The 18,963-nt window shown below is 36.1% G+C and overlaps 1 long non-coding RNA gene across 2 annotated transcripts; it reads left to right on the top strand.

Annotated features, from left to right (window-relative positions):
* Positions 1–15,704: 15,704 nt before the first annotated feature.
* Positions 15,705–16,591, top strand: LOC109167952. Of its 2 annotated transcripts, none has more exons than XR_002051955.1 (3): positions 15,705–15,814; positions 15,913–16,019; positions 16,555–16,591. It is a non-coding gene; the product is annotated as an uncharacterized LOC109167952 (long non-coding RNA). The 2 variants fall into 2 exon arrangements; XR_002051954.1 differs by lacking the exon at positions 16,555–16,591 and adding an exon at positions 16,135–16,172.
* Positions 16,592–18,963: the final 2,372 nt, after the last annotated feature.

Below are 18,963 nucleotides of genomic sequence, written 5' to 3' on the forward strand. Positions count from 1 at the left end.
AGCATGCTGAATAGAGGAAAGTTCAAATCGTGCAGTGAACCGGCAATTTAAGGGTGAATCTGATTGGACTGTCTGGTTGATATCTTTACTTTGCATCATAGAGTTTATACTATCAATTTCATACTGAGATGTGTTTGTTTTCAAGCTCTCGCACATGGCATTGCTCAGCACGCTGAGCAGAGGAAAGTTGAAATCATAAACATGTGTGTTGTGAAGTTCATTTGACTTTGAGTTCTTAATTGATTTTGGTAGTCACTGAGAGTCACTCTTGATGAGAGTATGAGAAGTCAGAAATTTGTAAAACTTTTGAGCCAAAGGTTGTTGTGGGATGCTATGGCTGCTTCCCTTTTTTTTTTTTTTTTTTTTTCCAACATTGGAGGGAGGGAATAGGGACTAGTCAAAACTTGTATTTTCGCCCGTAACTTGCACGGAATGTATTTGTTGTAATATATTAAGAATATTTTGATCGATATATAATTATTTAAATTAGAACATCAAATATTATATAGTGCAATTGAAAGTATGGTTTGGATCGTTTATTTGTTTTTGTGTTATCATTGCTTGAATTTGAGCAAATAATTGCTCAAATTAATAGCTAATGTGTAGATGTACGAATGTGGTACTGTAACTTTGGAGATTTTATTTATTATTGTTCAGTATTTTTATAAATTAGGCAAATGTGCACGTTCTCTAGCAACTCAGTTATAAGAATGAATTGATATCGTAATTCATTTCTATAGAAAATATATTTTTTGTACAGATATAGAGCAATTTTTCCATTTAAAAAAACATAATATCACCGATTGTATTTACACATTATTGAAACCTCTTTGTAGACAACATTGGTAGTAGCAACACAATCTTGTCCATCTTCGTCTAGAACTAAAACCTTCCGTCCATCATGATGGTTGACTCGGGTGAAAATATATAAGGGTAGAATATCAGTCAATTAGTGATCTTTTTATATTTTCAGTCAATTAGTAATATCAGATTCATTTTCAGAAAATTATTATTTTTTATTTTAAGTCAATTAAAAATTAGATGCAGTGATATTTTTACCTAATTTCCGTTACTTTTTTAATTGATGATGTAGAATATTTTTATTGAAATATTCCTGTCCAATTTTTAATTTCCGTTCCATTTTCAATGCAATGATCTTGACAATTTCTTTTTTTAATATTCAATTGCTTTTATATTTTCAGTCAATTAGTGTTGAGATTAATAAGAACAAGAAAAATAATAATGGCAGTAAAGGATAAAGAAGACAAGATTTACGTGGTTCGGCAATTTGCCTACATCCACAGGAGTGAAACAATTCTCTTATTCATAGTGATGGTGATAGTGGTGACACAACCCTTTAGGGATACAACCGATATATTTATAGGCATCCAATCCCTATACAATAGGTCTACCCGTTTCACTCCTACTCCTAGTATGAGACAAACACTTGAAACAATAACAATGGCAGAAAAGGATAAAGAAGGCAAGATTTACGTGGTTCAGCAATGTGCCTACATCCAAGGGAGCGAAACGATTCTTATATTCATAGTGATGATGTACGTGGTGACACACAACCCTTTAGGGATACAACCGATATATTTATAGGCATCCAATCCCTATACAATAGGTCTACCCGTTTCACTCCTACTCCTAGTATGAGACAAACACTTATTCCAAATCCATATATGAGACAAACTCAACAATTAGTAATATCAGATTCATTTTCAGCCAAGTATTTTTTTTATTTTCAGTCAATTAGTTAGTTAGAATATTAGACGCAGTGATATTTTTACCTAATTTCCAAACCATTTTTAATTGATGTTGTAGAATATTTTTATTGAAATATTTCTGTTCCATTTTAATTTTTGTTCCATATTTTGTTTACCTTTACTATTGTTTAAAATATGCATTTACTATTGATGGTGTAGAATATTACTATTGAAATATTTCCTTTTCATTTTTAATTTACCTTTCTTTGATGATTTAGAATATTATTATTGAAATATTTTCGTTCCATTTTTAATTTCGGTTCCATTGTTTAAAATTGTGAAAGATTTATGATATAATTGTAATTTGATTTATTCTACTATGTAATATTATTGTGAAAAATTAAAATGCAATGATCTTACCATTTTCTTTTCCATTTTAGTCAATTATGGATCTTTTATTTTCAGTCAATTATTAATATTATTTCATTTTCCAGTTAACCTAATTTTTGTTTCTTTTTCATTTTTAAATTTTCAATCAATTATTAATATTCATTTCATTTTCCAATTTACCTAATTTTTGTTCCATTTTTAAATGATGATGATGTAGGGTATTATTGTGAAATATTTCTGTTCCTTTTTAAAATTTACATTTACTATTTACTATTGTTTGGGCGGAAAATTAAGTAAATAGGATTTTTTTAATTATAGTATAGATATAAAATATTAAGACAATAGTATAAAAATAATACATCTACATCATGGACTACACACTCTATAGAGTTGATTGTTTCAGAACCTCTCGTCTCTGAAGACGAAAGACACGTAGCACTCTAATCTTGATTTGATTCCATATGTGTCTAGGATGAAGTTCACGAACAACAATCTCGATTTGAGTTGAAGCTATTGTTGTTCGATGTAAATAGGAGAGTAAATAGGCAGGAATACGTTGGAAGCTTATTGTAACACTCCCATTTTCATTACCAAATTTTGTTTATAATAATAATTTTTTTTCTCAATTAAAAAATCACTAATACTCTTGCGGAAGTATTACTAACCAAAAAGAAATTGGTGTTACCGTCATGCTCAGGTATTTCTCATATACCCAAACGCTAAGGCTCATATTACAACAATTAATAAATAATCAAAATTTAACTTAATACATAAATTTGAAACAAAATCACAACTAAATAATTTCTTCAAACACGGATTCTTCTTCTATTCTTAGATAGACTAAATTCATCATTATCTTGAATTCGTATTCATGTTTACCTGTAAAAAAATATTTTGACACAAAAATGGATATAATTGGAATCGGTTAATAATTAGAGATTATATATATATATATATATATATATATATATATATATATATATATATATATATATATATATATATGGAGACGCTCTAATGTGAACGGCCGTCCAGGAGAGAAATAAGAACCATTTATAACTGTCCGCGTGTCCAGATCAACGAATCGTGACATTTTCATAAATAACTCAAATTTGGTGCAAGTAAATGTGTTATAAGTGCATGTAGTTGGTGTACCCTTGCAAGTAAAAAGTGTAAGAACAATCACTTACAAGTGCACCTATTTTCACTTAAAAGCACAAATGAGAACGGTGCGCCCATGAGAAAACTCAGAACGCAAAGACATCCGTCCCCGTCCAAGTGTCCATATCTAACGGATGAGAAAGACTAATTTAAAAGGAAAAAAAAATGTTTTGGCATATGTGCAAGAAAGATCACAGCCACATTCTGGCTAACTTCGCCGACATTTCTTTCCAAATTTGCCGAACAGACTCGAATCCAAATTTGCCTTGTCACTCCCTATTGCCATCTTAACCGGATACTCCAATCGGATTCCTCTCAGCAATCACCCTTGAATTGCCCGTTCACTGCGCTGTTCACCGCCACTTTGCCATTTCTATTAATTTCAATCTTTATCTCGAAATATCTACTGGCCAAAATGAAATTTTAAGTGTCAAGACTCAATCTTTTGCCATCCTTACATAGCTTTTGTACTTTCCAATGTTTGCAGCTCGCTCAGCTCAATTCGTTCTCTAAGAGCATCCCTACTAGGAGATAATACTTCATTTATGACAGGTGAAAAAATTTGAATGGGGTTCTTTATAGATGTGGAATAGGGTTATTTGATAGGTTCTTGCTTTTGCAAAACAAGAAATCATGTTAGAAATAAAAAAATAAAAAATAAAATCGCCCCAGCGGGCACGTGTTTCCCACGCGCCCGTTGGGACGCGTCAGAGTGGCAGCCAGCTGGCGGCCACTCTGACTTTAGAACCACTTTTTACTATTTAAAAAAAAAAAAAAATCTTCATAATTTGTTTTATTTTCTTTTTTTTTTCACCTACATTTTTAGTTTTTTTTTAATCACACTTACAAAAACTTCTCAAAAACCACAACGAAAATAAACTACTAAGGATGCTCTAATATCAAGCTGAGTGCGGGTACATATCCTCACAAATCCCTTGTTTCATATTAAAGCCTCAAACTCAATAGAACTGCCGCCATTTGACCAATTGCTTTATAAGCTCATTGGCTACTAAAAGAGGCATGCATTCTTCTCGATTATAGTCTCGGCAAATTTGAAATATGACCGTAAACAAATTATCAGTGTTACTCTCCGACTGTATGATTATATACTGGGCAATACCAAAGAACTGTACCATAGGTGATTAGTTATATTCATGGACTGTTTTGAATGATAAATAGAATATATAAGTAAGATTAGTTATTTTTCTTGTTGGCGATGAACCGTGCAGTGAACAGGCATACTACAACTTCTGAGTTTGTTTCTTATTGACAGATTGCTTGAGGGCATTTTTAAGGCCATTCTTGACCTCCTTGTTGCATACAAGGATCAACTTGCTGGTAAGTAACCATGTTTTTCCTATACTGGTTTTTCTTTTTGTTTCATTTGCACTTTAGATGGTATATTCTCTTAATGTTTGATATCATTTTCTACCTTGTATATCTTCAGAAGCTGCAAAGGCAGAGGAAGCTGAAGATGAGATTGAGATGGATGGATTTCAAAGTGATGATGATGAGGATGGGTCTGATAGAGAAATGGCGGATGATGATGAGGATGGAGATGAAGTTGACAGCCTAAAGCTCCAAAAGTTGGCAGCACAGGTAACAGAATTAAGCTGAGCAGAGGAAAGTTCAAACCGTGCAGTGAACGGGCAATTCAAGAGTGAATCTGATTGGATTGTCTGGTTGAGATGGAACCATGGAGCGTCAAGGCAACTTTGGATTCGAGTTTGCATCATAGAGTTTATACTATCAATTTCATACTGAGATGTGTTTGTTTTCAAGCTCTCGCACATGGCATTGCTCACCACGCGGAGCAGAGGAAAGTTGAAAGCAGAAACAAGTGTGTTGTGAAGTCCATTCGACTTTGAGTCGCTTAATTGATTTTGGTAGTCAGTGAGAGTCAGTCTTGATGAGAGTATGAGAAGACGAAATTTATAAAACTTTTGAGCCAAAGGGTGTTGTGGGATGCTGTGGCTGCTTCCCCTTATTTTTTTTCAACATTGGAGGGAGGGAATAGGAATTAGTCAAAACTAGTATTTTCGCCCCTGTAATGCACATAATGGATTTGTTGTAATATATTAAGAATATTTGAATCGATATATAATTATTTATATTAGAACATCAAATATTATATAGTGCAATTGAAGGTATGGTTTGGATCGTTTATGTGTCTTTATGTTATCATTGCTTGAATTTGAGCAAATAATTGTTTAAAATAATAGTTAATGTGTAGATGTACGCATGTGGTGCTGTAACTTTGGAGATTTTATTTATTATTGTTTAGTATTTTTATAAATTAAGCAAATGTGCACGTTCTCTAGCAACTCATTTATAAGAATGAATTGATATCCTAATTCATTTGTTTGGAAAATATATTTTTTGTATAGATATAGAGCTGATGGAGTAATATAATATGCATGTCATAATATTATTATTATTAATTTACACTATTGGCTATTTTATTGGTTTTATTAGATTTAAATTAAATTAGTGTTGTTAGTTTAATTCTTTTATGGACCATGTTAGTTTAATACTGCTCGAATGAAGACATTGCTAATTTGATTCTTACACATTGCGAGAGCTATCCTGAATTTACAAGAGGTAAGTACAAATGGCCCTCAGCCTTTACCACTACAACACCTTCCTAACATCTACTCATGATTGTACGTGCATGCCGTGATCAAGCGAAGCTTCAGTTGTACCAGGTACCGACTTTGCAACTCAGACAGAAATCCTCAAAAAAAAATATAATAATAATGGAGATTAATACAGTAGCTTTCTAGAATGTCTTTCACTCAATTTTACAGTTCTCAATTCATCTTTCCGCATGAGGAAACCATTCCTTTAAATAGTAAAACCAAAGCTACCAACTTTCCACAAATGTTACTATTCACACACCAGCAACCATTCAGAACCACTCCATAAATTTCTAATCAATAAAATCCACACCACAACTTTCCTTCACCACATACCTTCAACGCTATTCACAACAATAAATCCATGCATAATTTATTCCACTAATTAGCATCTCTAGTTTAATCAAGTCCACTTATTTAATTTCTTCAAGTCTGAATTGAATCACGGACCAAACACTCGAAAGCTTCTAGAAGATTTACCATGTATAATATTCATAGCTTTTTGATAGGAGACGGTCCACGGTTCAAATGATAATTTCAAAATAAAATCTAATTATTTTGACAATAAAATTAGCCAACATAAAAGGGTTTTAATGTGTATCATTTGTACACTTACAATAATAATAAAAATAATAATATTAGTCAAAGAGAAGAAGTCATGGCAAGCAAATAGGGAAGGCTACGGGAAATTGTAATTGTCAGGAAGTTACTTTATATAAAGGCTCACGAAGACAGAGGAAGGGGGCACGCCAGTCTCAAATGAGAAACTCTCTCTTAAATAACCTCTTCTACCCCTTCTATATCATGGCCATGGCCATCTATGTACATGTACTACACCTAAAACTTAGTGGATTTCAGCTTGGCTTAGCCCAAAAAAGGCTCGTGGTTTTCACCATATTGGTTTCCACGTTAAATATCTGTTGGAATAAGAGACTACATTGATGGAGAACGAAGGAAGCGGAGAGAAACTAGAGGTGCGGGAAGATGAAGAAGAAAGGTGTTATTATTGATGATGAGCTACTGGTTTATATAAGGGAAAAATAAAAGATAAAAGAAATAAAATGGAAGGGGAGGATATTACATTTTTATCCTCCAACACCCCCCGGTAAGCTGGAGCGTGTAGATCCTACATGCCCAGCTTAGATACAAAAGAGAAAAAAAAAACAATATTTGGTGGGACTGCATTTTGAGTGAATCTTGTGAAATCATCAACCAAACTGACTGTAAACTTTAGCTTCCAATATGAAACCCATTCAACTTGGACATCCTCTTTAAAATCAGCCATATCTTCTTCCACTACCTTAGCCACATCTGATTCATCTATAGAATCTTTAGTGTTTCCTAACAAACTCTCCTTCTTATCTGCTTTTGACTTGGGCAAATATGTAACAACAGGATAGCATAGCCTCCACCGCTTGGAGACCTGTTCATGGAATCCAGCAGGGCCTGGCTCAACACATTCAAATGAGCTCTTATCTCCACCGCTTGGAGGGAGCATAGCAGCCTTTTTTTTTTTCTTTAGATTGTTTGAAATTATCCTCCTTCCAGCCAGAAGCACCAGACGAAGCCATAACATTAGCAGAAGTATTCTTGGCTATCTCAACTAGTTGTTTCAATGACTCGTGAGAACCAGGTCTTGCAGCAAGCTTTCCCAATGCATCCACAAGATCTTGCAGCTCCAATAGAGCTTTTGAATCAATCTTCAGCAATGTTTGTATAAGAGAAATCGAAAACACAGTTGCAGACTTATTTCTTTCAGCATTAATAAGTTCCGCCATATGATTGTTATATTCTGCAAAGCTCAGTAGTTCACTCTGTATAAGACGAACAGTTATGTCTTTGTTGAACTTCTGCTCCTCATCAGAGTAAATCACCCAACTAGTCAGCTCCTTAACAACAACCTTGCTGATGTCTGCTCCATTCAACCCAATTTTGTGACCACAGTCATGTATTTCTACTCCTGGTAGAGTTTTGTATGTCTTTAGATCCCTTATTGGAACAATGAAAGCATGAACACCCATGTCGGAAACACCTTTTGAATCATGAGATGGTAGCAACAATCTTGCAAAAACTGTTGCAAATTTACCATGGACAGCAGCATTACCAATCCACCATTTAATGGCCCCATCATTAGGTGTGTCTATAATAAATTCACCCTTAAGTGGATCAAAGGTGGCAACAGTTTGAAGGCCTTGAACATTGGAACCATGATGAAGCTCAGTCATTGCAAAGCAACCGGTGTATTCCAGGTTGTTTATGCCTTCAAAGTACTTGTCTTTGTGTTTCTTAGTCCCCAAATTGAGAACAGAGCCTCCCCAAAGACTGTACTGAACACCCAGCTTGATACCTAAAGACATATCAACGCTACCTGCAGCCTTCGCAATAGCGAAATACTTAACAGGCTCGTCGTCCACGATCACCGCACCATTTTTAGTGTCCAACCCAGCATTCCTGGGATTCAGGCTCACTGATGCATTTTTACAAACAGTTGGTGTATCTAACAATTGTTCACTAATCTCAACACAATCAGCATGTCTAATCCCCTTAATAGCCTTACCAAAAGACGTAGATGCTAGATTAGAAGGATTACCAGATTTGAGACTCTCCACTGCAAACGAGACCCCCTTCTTCGCAGCCACTTCATGATAATCAAAATATAGCGATACTTCTCGCCAAGTATAGCGATACTCCACTGGAACCTTCGTAAGCTTCCTCAATGCCGTATCCTCTGCTCCAATTCCGGCGATACTCCTCTCCGTTTCTCTCCGAAATTTCGGATGGAAAGACACAACTGCTGTGGCTGAATCGGAGGATTGGACCGGAAACGACGGATAAGCTTCATGGATCGCCTTCCGCTGCGGATCGGCTACGGTTATGGCTGAATCGGAGAACTGCTCCATCTGCTTCAACCGGTGTGAGCTACGAACTCCTTCCTCTGCGGCTGGGGAGGTTCTAGCAATCGGATTCTCCTTGTCTTCTAGATTCCTCTGCGGAATTGATCGACTACTCTGCGTAGCAATCGGATTGTTTGGCTTCCTCTGCGGAATTGGGGATTTAACAATCGACATCACCGGATGAGCCGTGCTTTGACTCAATTTTTCGGCGACGGTGACAGCGGCGGCGTGGCTGTCTCGCCGCTCTGATACCATGTTGGAATAAGAGACTACATTGATGGAGAATGAAGGAAGCAGAGAGAAACGAGAGGTGCGGGAAGATGAAGAAGAAAGGTGTTATTATTGATGATGAGCTACTGGTTTATATAAGGGAAAAATAAAAGATAAAAGAAATAAAATGGAAGGGGAGGATATTACATTTTTATCCTCCAACAATATCTTTGTGTCATGTCTATTTATTTATTGATTCCCTGCAATCACCACTTTACATTATTCATATTTTCTTAGGGAGATTGTTGATTCATTTAAAATACATACCATGGGTCATATTCCTGGATCAATTTTCTCCATCAATGGTGCTCTTATTGAGAGCCGTTGTACAAGCTTAAGCGTGCTCTCTCTCCTATCTATCCCTAGCTGATTAAATACTCAAGTTTAATTTGCTTTCCATTCGTATCTCACCACGAAATATGTTATTCATTTTTATAATATTCATAATTATATTGTTCATCTTTTCTCATGCATAAGCAAACCTCATCATTCCATCCGATACATTATCTACAATATCCATGCAAATAATACAATTCTGAAGAAACACCTTGTCCTTCCATCTCTCTCTGTTTCTTTCAAATCTTGAACCTTGAAGCAAAAATGGATAGTGTGACTGCAGCAGCAACCAAAGCTTCGCCAGACGAGCTTCTGGAGAAGTTTCCCGAGGTGGGTTCCGAGTCGGAGAACAGACGAAGGAGGCAAGGTGGGGGCGGCGGCTTCGATTTTCCAGTTCGGACTTCGCAGTTGTGCGTGTCTGTATCAGGCATCCTAGGGAGTCGAGGTTTTCGTCTTGGCAATCAACTGCTGTCTTTGGTGGTGCAGTTTCGGCAGTGGCTGCGCATGGAAGGGTCACCGACCGGCCACGCATGGGGAAGACGACAACGACCTGTTCTGGTTTCTTTGCGTGAAAATGTTCTGGTTCTTGCGTGATAATGTGTCTCCCCCCTCTTCCCAAATATTAAAGATAAGTATTATTATTGCTATTATGTTTTATTATGATTATTATTATTATTATTATTATTATTATTATTATTATTATTATTATTATTATTATTATTATTATTATTATTATTAGTCGAATTGTGAATGTGACCAATTGCCAATTTATTCGAAAATTGATGTTGTCACTTATATAACGTAATATGGTAAACTCTGTGCTACCAATTATATTGCGAGGCAAGCCCTGTGCTGCCACCATCGAAATTTTACTGTAAGCTCAGCGCTACCTCTTAAATTTCACGGTAGCTCCGCGCTACATCTTACAACAACAATTCCGAAGAATAAGTTTGGTGTTGGTCACAATAAATTAAAGGAAGATAGAGATTTTTGAACATATCTTCAATTTTTAATTTCACATTTAAATAGATAAGGGCATGCCCCGCTGATCATTTGTCATATATGTCAATTACAGGAAATGACCGCCATGAACTCCTTGGTGCTCTATGTACCTAAGTGTGACTCTAATATGGTCATCAATGCTCCGAGTAGGGAAGGTCAGAACTTTGGTGCTCCGCGCGCAAACACACTTTGGTGCTCCGCGCACAAACATGTAGTCCGACTACACGGCTCTTTAAGGATGCACTCCGAGTGTCATTTTTATTTGGTGAACATTAGTTTCTACTTTCTTATACTGACAAATACTTACAGTTAAGAAAGTGGGGGACTCATGATGGAATAGTATAATAATATGCATGTCATATTATTGTTATTACTATTATTATTATTATTATTATTATTATTATTATTATTATTATTATTATTATTATTATTATTATTATTATTATTATCATTTATAATAATAAAAATAATAATATTAGTCAAAGTGAAGAATTCATGGCAAGCAAATAGGGAAGGCTACGGGAAGTTGTAACTGTCAGGAAGTTACTTTATATAAAGGCTCAGAAAGACAGAGGAAGGGGCCACGCCAGTCTCAAATGATAACCTCTCTCTTAAATAACCTCTTCTACCTCTTCTATCCATCTATGTACATGTACTACACCTACAACTTAGTGGATTTCGACTTGGCTTAGCCCAAAAAGGCTCGTGGTTTTCACCATATTTGTTTTCACGTTAAATATCTTTGTGTCATGTCTATTTATTTATTGATTCCCTGCAATCACCACTTTACATTATTCATATTTTCTTAGGGAGATTGTTGATTCATATAAATACATACCCTGGGTCATATTCCTGGATCAATTTTCTCCATCAAGAGCAATTTTGCCATTTAAAGAAACATAATATCACTGATTGTATTTACACATTATTGAAACTTCTTTTGTAGACAACATTGGTAGTAGCAACACAATCTTGTCCATCTTCGTCTATATAAGGGTAGAATATCAGTCAATTAGTGATCCTTTTATATTTTCAGTCAATTAGTAATATCATATTCATTTTCAGAAAATTATTATTTTTTATTTTCAGTCAATTAGAAATTAGATGCAGTGATATTTTTACCTAATTTCTGATCCATTTTTAATTGATGATGTATAATATTTTTATTGAAATATTTCTGTCCAATTTTTAATTTCCGTTCCATTTTTAATTAAAATGCAATGATCTGACAATTTCTTTTTTCATTTTAGTCAATTATGAATCATTTTTTATTTGCAATCAATTATTAATATTCATTTCCTTTTATATTTTCAGTCAATTAGTAATATCAGATTCCCCTAAAAAAAATAGTAATATCAAATTCATTTTCAGCCAAGTATTTTTTTTATTTTGAGTCAATTAGTCAATTAGAATATTAGATGCAGTGATATTTTTACCCAATTTCCGAACCATTTTTAATTGATGATGTAGAATATTTTTATTAACATATTTCTGTTTCATTTTAATTTTTGTTCCATTTTTTGTTTACCTTTACTATTGTTAAAATATGCATTTACTATTGATGGTGAAGAATATTATTATTGAAATATTTCCTTTCCATTTTTAATTTACCTTTCTTTTATGATGTAGAATATTATTATTGAAATATTTTCGGTCTATTTTTAATTTATGTTCTATTGTTTAAAATTGTGAATGATTTATGATATAATTGTGATTTGATTTATTCTACTATGTAATATTATTGTGAAAAATTAAAACGCAATGATCTTACCATTTTCTTTTCCATTTTAGCCAAACAAATACCCACACCAAGCCTAACGATACCACACAAAAACCCTACTGCCATCGACCCCCACCCCCCCGTTTCGCCATCCGAACACCCACCCGGCGAACAACAATGAACCAAAGAAAAATAAGAAGAAAAAAACAATGGAGTACAAAAATACCTTACCACCACCAGAAGAACGACTCTTTCGACACTTTGACCGCCTGATGGGAGAGCCAACCATGGAGAATCCGGTACTACAACCACTGACACGAAGAGATTGATGGTGTAATCACCGAGCCGCTTGAATTCGATGGTTGCAAGAAGAAAAGCGTAGGAGCTGTAACTGTAGATACAAAGAAACACAATCGCACAAGGAAATAAAGATAATATCAAGATTTTGATATGGATTGAAATTAATGAGTGTGCAAAATTACTCAACCACCCCAAATTATTTTACAGATCGTCAATTAACAAATAAAACAATCCAGAAATCTGAACCGTTAAAATAAAAAATTTGAATGCACAAGATCGAATCTCATGATCTCACCTAATTAGGGTGGTTTCACTGGATCCAAAATCTATATATATATATATATATATATATATATATATATATATATATATATATATATGTGTGTGTGTGTGTGTGTGTGTGTGTGTGTGTGTGTGTGTGTGTGTGTGTATATATATATATATATATATATATATATATATATATATATATATATATATATATATATATAACTTACACACACATATATACATAAATATACATATATATATATATACATATACACACACACACACACACACACACACACACACACACACATATATATATATATATATATATAGAGAGAGAGAGAGAGAGAGAGAGGACTGTGCTGACCAATTTTGGTCACACAAAAAATTACTATCAAGTACACAACTTAATACACAATGGCACACAAGCACACACGTAAATATCAGGTTTCAAACACAGACTCTATTAATAAATAACATATGCACGCGACATACAAACTATGGCACACGACTACATCATGCCATACACACGACATATAGAGTAATGACAAACGTCATATTAGTCCTCGCAGCCTCTATAATATACCGTTCTTCATTTGAACTCAAGTATATATATATATATATATATATATATATATATATATATATATATATATATATATATATATATATATATATATATATATATATATATGTGTGTGTGTGTGTGTGTGTGTGTGTGTGTGTGTGTGTGTGTGTGTGTGTGTGTGTGTGTGTGTGTGTGTGTGTGTGTGTGTGGAGACGCTCTAATGCGAACGGTCATCAAGGTGAGAAATAAAAACCATTTATAACTGTCCACGTGTCCAGATCAACAAATCGTGACATTTTCGTAAATAACTCAGACTTTGGTGCAAGTAAATGTGTTATAAGTGCGTGTAGTTGGTGTACCTTTGCAAGTAAAAAGTGTAAGTACAATCACTTACAAGTGCACCTATTTTCACTTGAAAGCACAAATGAGAACGGTGAGCCCAAGACATCCGTCCCCGTCCACGTGTCCATATCTAACAGATGAGAAACACTAATTTAAAAGAAAAAAAACGTTATGGCATATTTGCAAGAAAGATCACAGCCACATTCTGGCTAACTTCACTGACATTTCTTTCCAAATTTGCGGAATAGACTCGAATCCAAATTTTCCTTGTCACTCCCTATTGCCATCATAGCCGGATACTCCAATTTGATTCCTCTAAGCAATCACTCTTGAATTGCCAGTTCACTGCACTGTCCACTGCCACTTTGCCATTTCTATTAATTTCAATCTTTATCTCGAAATATCTACTGGCCAAAATGAAATTTTAAGTGTCAAGACTCAATATTTTGCCCTCCTTTCATAGCTTTTGTACTTTCCAATGTTTGCAGTTCGCTCAGCTCAATTCGTTCTCTAAGAGCATCCCTACTTAGAGATAATTCTTGGTTTATGTTGGGTGAAAAAATTTGAATGGGGTTCTTTGTAGATGTGGAATGGAGTTATTTGGTTGGTTCTTCCTTTTGCAAAACAAGAAATCATGTTAGAAAAAAAAAAAAAAAAAAAACAGCACGCACCTGTTGGGACGCACTGCCGCCCCAGCGGGCACGTGTTTCCCATGCGCCCAGGGCCGGATTTTAGGCTGTGCAAGCTGGGCTACCGCACAGGGCCCCTAATTTTAGAGGGGCCCCAAAATTTAGAGGTTCAATATTTAATTTTTACCTAGCTAGTTTAAAAATAAAAATTAAAAAGTTTTCAATTAAACTTTAAAGGTTTTATGAAGAGATGGTAAGAATGTGTATTTATTGTAATTTAACTTGGAGGTCAAAGGTTCGAAACTTGCATGTATTAGTTTTAAAAATTATGATTTTGGTAGGGCCACATTTATTTACTAGAACAGGGCCACCAAAACTTAAAATACGGCCCTGCATGCGCCCGTTGGGACGCGTCAGAGTGGCCGCCGACTTTTAAACCACTTTTTACTGTTTTTTTTTAAATGTCATTATTTGTTTTTTTTTCTTTTTTTTTCACCTACATTTTTAGCTCTTTCCTAATCACACTTACAAAAACTCCTCAAAAACCGCAACAAAAATATCAATAAAACTGAGTGCGGGTACTAAGGATGTTCCAATATCAAGCTGAGTGCGGGTACATATCCTCACAAATCCTTGTTTGATATTAGGGCCTCGAACTCAATAAAACTGCCGCCATTTGACCAATTGCTGTATAAGCTCATTGGCAGTAAAAGAGGCATGCATTCTTCTCGATTATAGTCTCGCCAAATTTGAAATATAACAGTAAACAAATTATCAGTGTTACTCCCCGACTGTATGATTATATACTGGGCAATACCAAACAACCGTACCATAAGTGATTAGCTATATTCATGGACTGTTTTGACTGATAAATAGAATATATACGTAAGATTAATTATTTTTCTTGTTGGTGATGAACCGTGCAGTGAACGGGCAATTCAAGAGTGAATCTGATTGGACTGCCTGGTTGAGATGGAACCATGGAGCGTCAAGGCAACTTCGGATTCGAGTCTATTTGGAAAATTCGGGAAGAAATGTCGTCGGTTTGGGCCAGGATATTGACATGTGATAGCAGGTCACTAACTTATTTTTGAGTTTTATTACACTAAAATGAAATGTTAATGAGTTTAATTGTAACTTTAAAAAGTTTAGGAACCTTTAGGTAAGTTCAAGAGCTTTATTTGATCTTTTTCCCTAAAATTTAATAGCAATGCGTATCACAACAAATTTATTTAAAAAAAAAAAATAGTAGAATGAACATGGGACCTATCCGCCACTTTCTCCCCTAGTGTTAGCCCTGGAAAATTCAAAGATTGCGTGGTTCAAGCATGAAGATGGCGTGCCCTAAGCGGTTTTCTGTATGCACACACACACACATGTATTTGGATTATTCTTCATATAGATGCTTATATGTATTAAGATGGATGGATTTCAAAGTGATGATGATGAAGATGGGTCTGATAGAGAAATGGCATTTCAAAGCTGAAGATGATGACTCGTCTGATGATGATTTTAGTGACGATGAAGAGTTGCAGTCACCCATTGATGAGGTGGACCCTTTTATTCTCTTTGTTGATTCCGTCAAAGGTATCCCTGCCTATTTCCATCCTTTTGGGTTAATTAGTTTTTGGTATAGTGTGTGATAAAATGTGTGTTGACCTTATCTTCATAAATCTATAATCCAGTTCTTCAAGCATCTGATCCCTTGAGGTTCCAGAGCGTCACCCAGTCTTTGGACTTCCGTTATCAAGCTCTCGCAAATGGCATTGCTCAGCACGCTGAGCAGAGGAAAGTTCAAACCGTGCGGTGAACGGGCAATTCAAGAGTGAATACTATCAATTTCATACTAAGATGTGTTTTTCAAGCTCTCGCACATGGCATTGCTCAGCACACTGAGCAGAGGAAAGTCGAGATCGAGAAAGAGAAATTGGAGAAGGCATCAGCATGCTGAGTAGAAGAAAGTTCAAACCGTGCAGTGAACGGGCAATTCAAGAGTTAATACAATCAATTTCATACTGAGATGTGTTTTTCAAGCTCTCGCACATGGCATTGCTCAGCAAAGTCGAGATCGAGAAAGAGAAATTGTAGAAGGCATCAGCATGCTGAGTAGAGGAAAGTCAATATCGAGAAAGAGAAATTGGAGAAGGCATCAACATGCTGAGTAGAGGAAAGTTCAAACCGTGCAGTGAACGGGCAATTCAAGAGTGAATACTATCAATTTCATACTGAGATGTGTTTTTCAAGATCTCGCACATGGCAGTGCTCAGCAAAGTCGAGATCGAGAAAGAAAAATTGTAGAAGGCATCAGCATGCTGAGCAGAGGAAAGTCGAGATCGAGAAAGAGAAATTGGAGAAGGCATCAGCATGCTAAGTAGAGGAAAGTTCAAACCGTGCAGTGAACGGGCAATTCAAGAGTGAATACTATCAATTTCATATTGAGATGAGTTTTTCAAGCTCTCGCACATGGCATTGCTCAGCAAAGTCGAGATCGAGAAAGAGAAATTGTAGAAGGCATCAGCATGCTGAGTAGAGGAAAGTCAAGATCGAGAAAGAGAAATTGGAGAAGGCATCAACATGCTGAGTAGAGGAAGTTCAAACCGTGCAGTGAACGGGCAATTCAAGAGTGAATACTATCAATTTCATACTGAGATGTGTTTTTCAAGCTCTCGCACATGGCATTGCTCAGCAAAGTCGAGATCGAGAAAGAGAAATTGTAGAAGGCATCAGCATGCTGAGCAGAGGAAAGTCGAGATCGAGAAAGAGAAATTGGAGAAGGCATCAGCATGCTAAGTAGAGGAAAGTTCAAACCGTGCAGTGAACGGGCAATTCAAGAGTGAATACTATCAATTTCATATTGAGATGAGTTTTTCAAGCTCTCGCACATGGCATTGCTCAGCAAAGTCGAGATCGAGAAAGAGAAATTGTAGAAGGCATCAGCATGCTGAGTAGAGGAAAGTCAAGATCGAGAAAGAGAAATTGGAGAAGGCATCAACATGCTGAGTAGAGGAAGTTCAAACCGTGCAGTGAACGGGCAATTCAAGAGTGAATACTATCAATTTCATACTGAGATGTGTTTTTCAAGCTCTCGCACATGGCATTGCTCAGCAAAGTCGAGATCGAGAAAGAGAAATTGTAGAAGGCATCAGCATGCTGAGCAGAGGAAAGTCGAGATCGAGAAAGAGAAATTGGAGAAGGCATCAGCATGCTAAGTAGAGGAAAGTTCAAACCGTGCAGTGAACGGGCAATTCAAGAGTAAATACTATCAATTTCATATTGAGATGAGTTTTTCAAGCTCTCGCACATGGCATTGCTCAGCAAAGTCGAGATCGAGAAAGAGAAATTGTAGAAGGCATCAGCATGCTGAGTAGAGGAAAGTCAAGATCGAGAAAGAGAAATTGGAGAAGGCATCAACATGCTGAGTAGAGGAAGTTCAAACCGTGCAGTGAACGGGCAATTCAAGAGTGAATACTATCAATTTCATACTGAGATGTGTTTTTCAAGCTCTCGCACATGGCATTGCTCAGCAAAGTCGAGATCGAGAAAGAGAAATTGTAGAAGGCATCAGCATGCTGAGCAGAGGAAAGTCGAGATCGAGAAAGAGAAATTGGAGAAGGCATCAGCATGCTAAGTAGAGGAAAGTTCAAACCGTGCAGTGAACGGGCAATTCAAGAGTGAATACTATCAATTTCATATTGAGATGAGTTTTTCAAGCTCTCGCACATGGCATTGCTCAGCAAAGTCGAGATCGAGAAAGAGAAATTGTAGAAGGCATCAGCATGCTGAGTAGAGGAAAGTCAAGATCAAGAAAGAGAAATTAGAGAAGGCATCAACATGCTGAGTAGAGGAAAGTTCAAACCGTGCAGTGAACGGGCAATTCAAGTATGAATACTATCAATTTCATACTGAGATGTGTTTTTCAAGCTCTCGCACATGGCATTGCTCAGCAAAGTCGAGATCGAGAAAGAGAAATTGTAGAAGGCATCAGCATGCTGAGTAGAGGAAAGTCGAGATCGAGAAAGAGAAATTGGAGAAGGCATCAGCATGCTGAGTAGAGGAAAGTCAATATCGAGAAAGAGAAATTGGAGAAGGCATCAACATGCTGAGTAGAGGAAAGTTCAAACCGTGCAGTGAACGGGCAATTCAAGAGTGAATACTATCAATTTCATACTGAGATGTGTTTTTCAAGATCTCGCACATGGCAGTGCTCAGCAAAGTCGAGATCGAGAAAGAAAAATTGTAGAAGGCATCAGCATGCTGAGCAGAGGAAAGTCGAGATCGAGAAAGAGAAATTGGAGAAGGCATCAGCATGCTAAGTAGAGGAAAGTTCAAACCGTGCAGTGAACGGGCAATTCAAGAGTGAATACTATCAATTTCATATTGAGATGAGTTTTTCAAGCTCTCGCACATGGCATTGCTCAGCAAAGTCGAGATCGAGAAAGAGAAATTGTAGAAGGCATCAGCATGCTGAGTAGAGGAAAGTCAAGATCGAGAAAGAGAAATTGGAGAAGGCATCAACATGCTGAGTAGAGGAAGTTCAAACCGTGCAGTGAACGGGCAATTCAAGAGTGAATACTATCAATTTCATACTGAGATGTGTTTTTCAAGCTCTCGCACATGGCATTGCTCAGCAAAGTCGAGATCGAGAAAGAGAAATTGTAGAAGGCATCAGCATGCTGAGCAGAGGAAAGTCGAGATCGAGAAAGAGAAATTGGAGAAGGCATCAGCATGCTAAGTAG

The sequence above is a fragment of the Ipomoea nil genome, unplaced genomic scaffold (assembly GCF_001879475.1).
Source record: "Ipomoea nil cultivar Tokyo-kokei standard unplaced genomic scaffold, Asagao_1.1 scaffold3170, whole genome shotgun sequence".
Taxonomy (NCBI): domain Eukaryota; kingdom Viridiplantae; phylum Streptophyta; class Magnoliopsida; order Solanales; family Convolvulaceae; genus Ipomoea; species Ipomoea nil.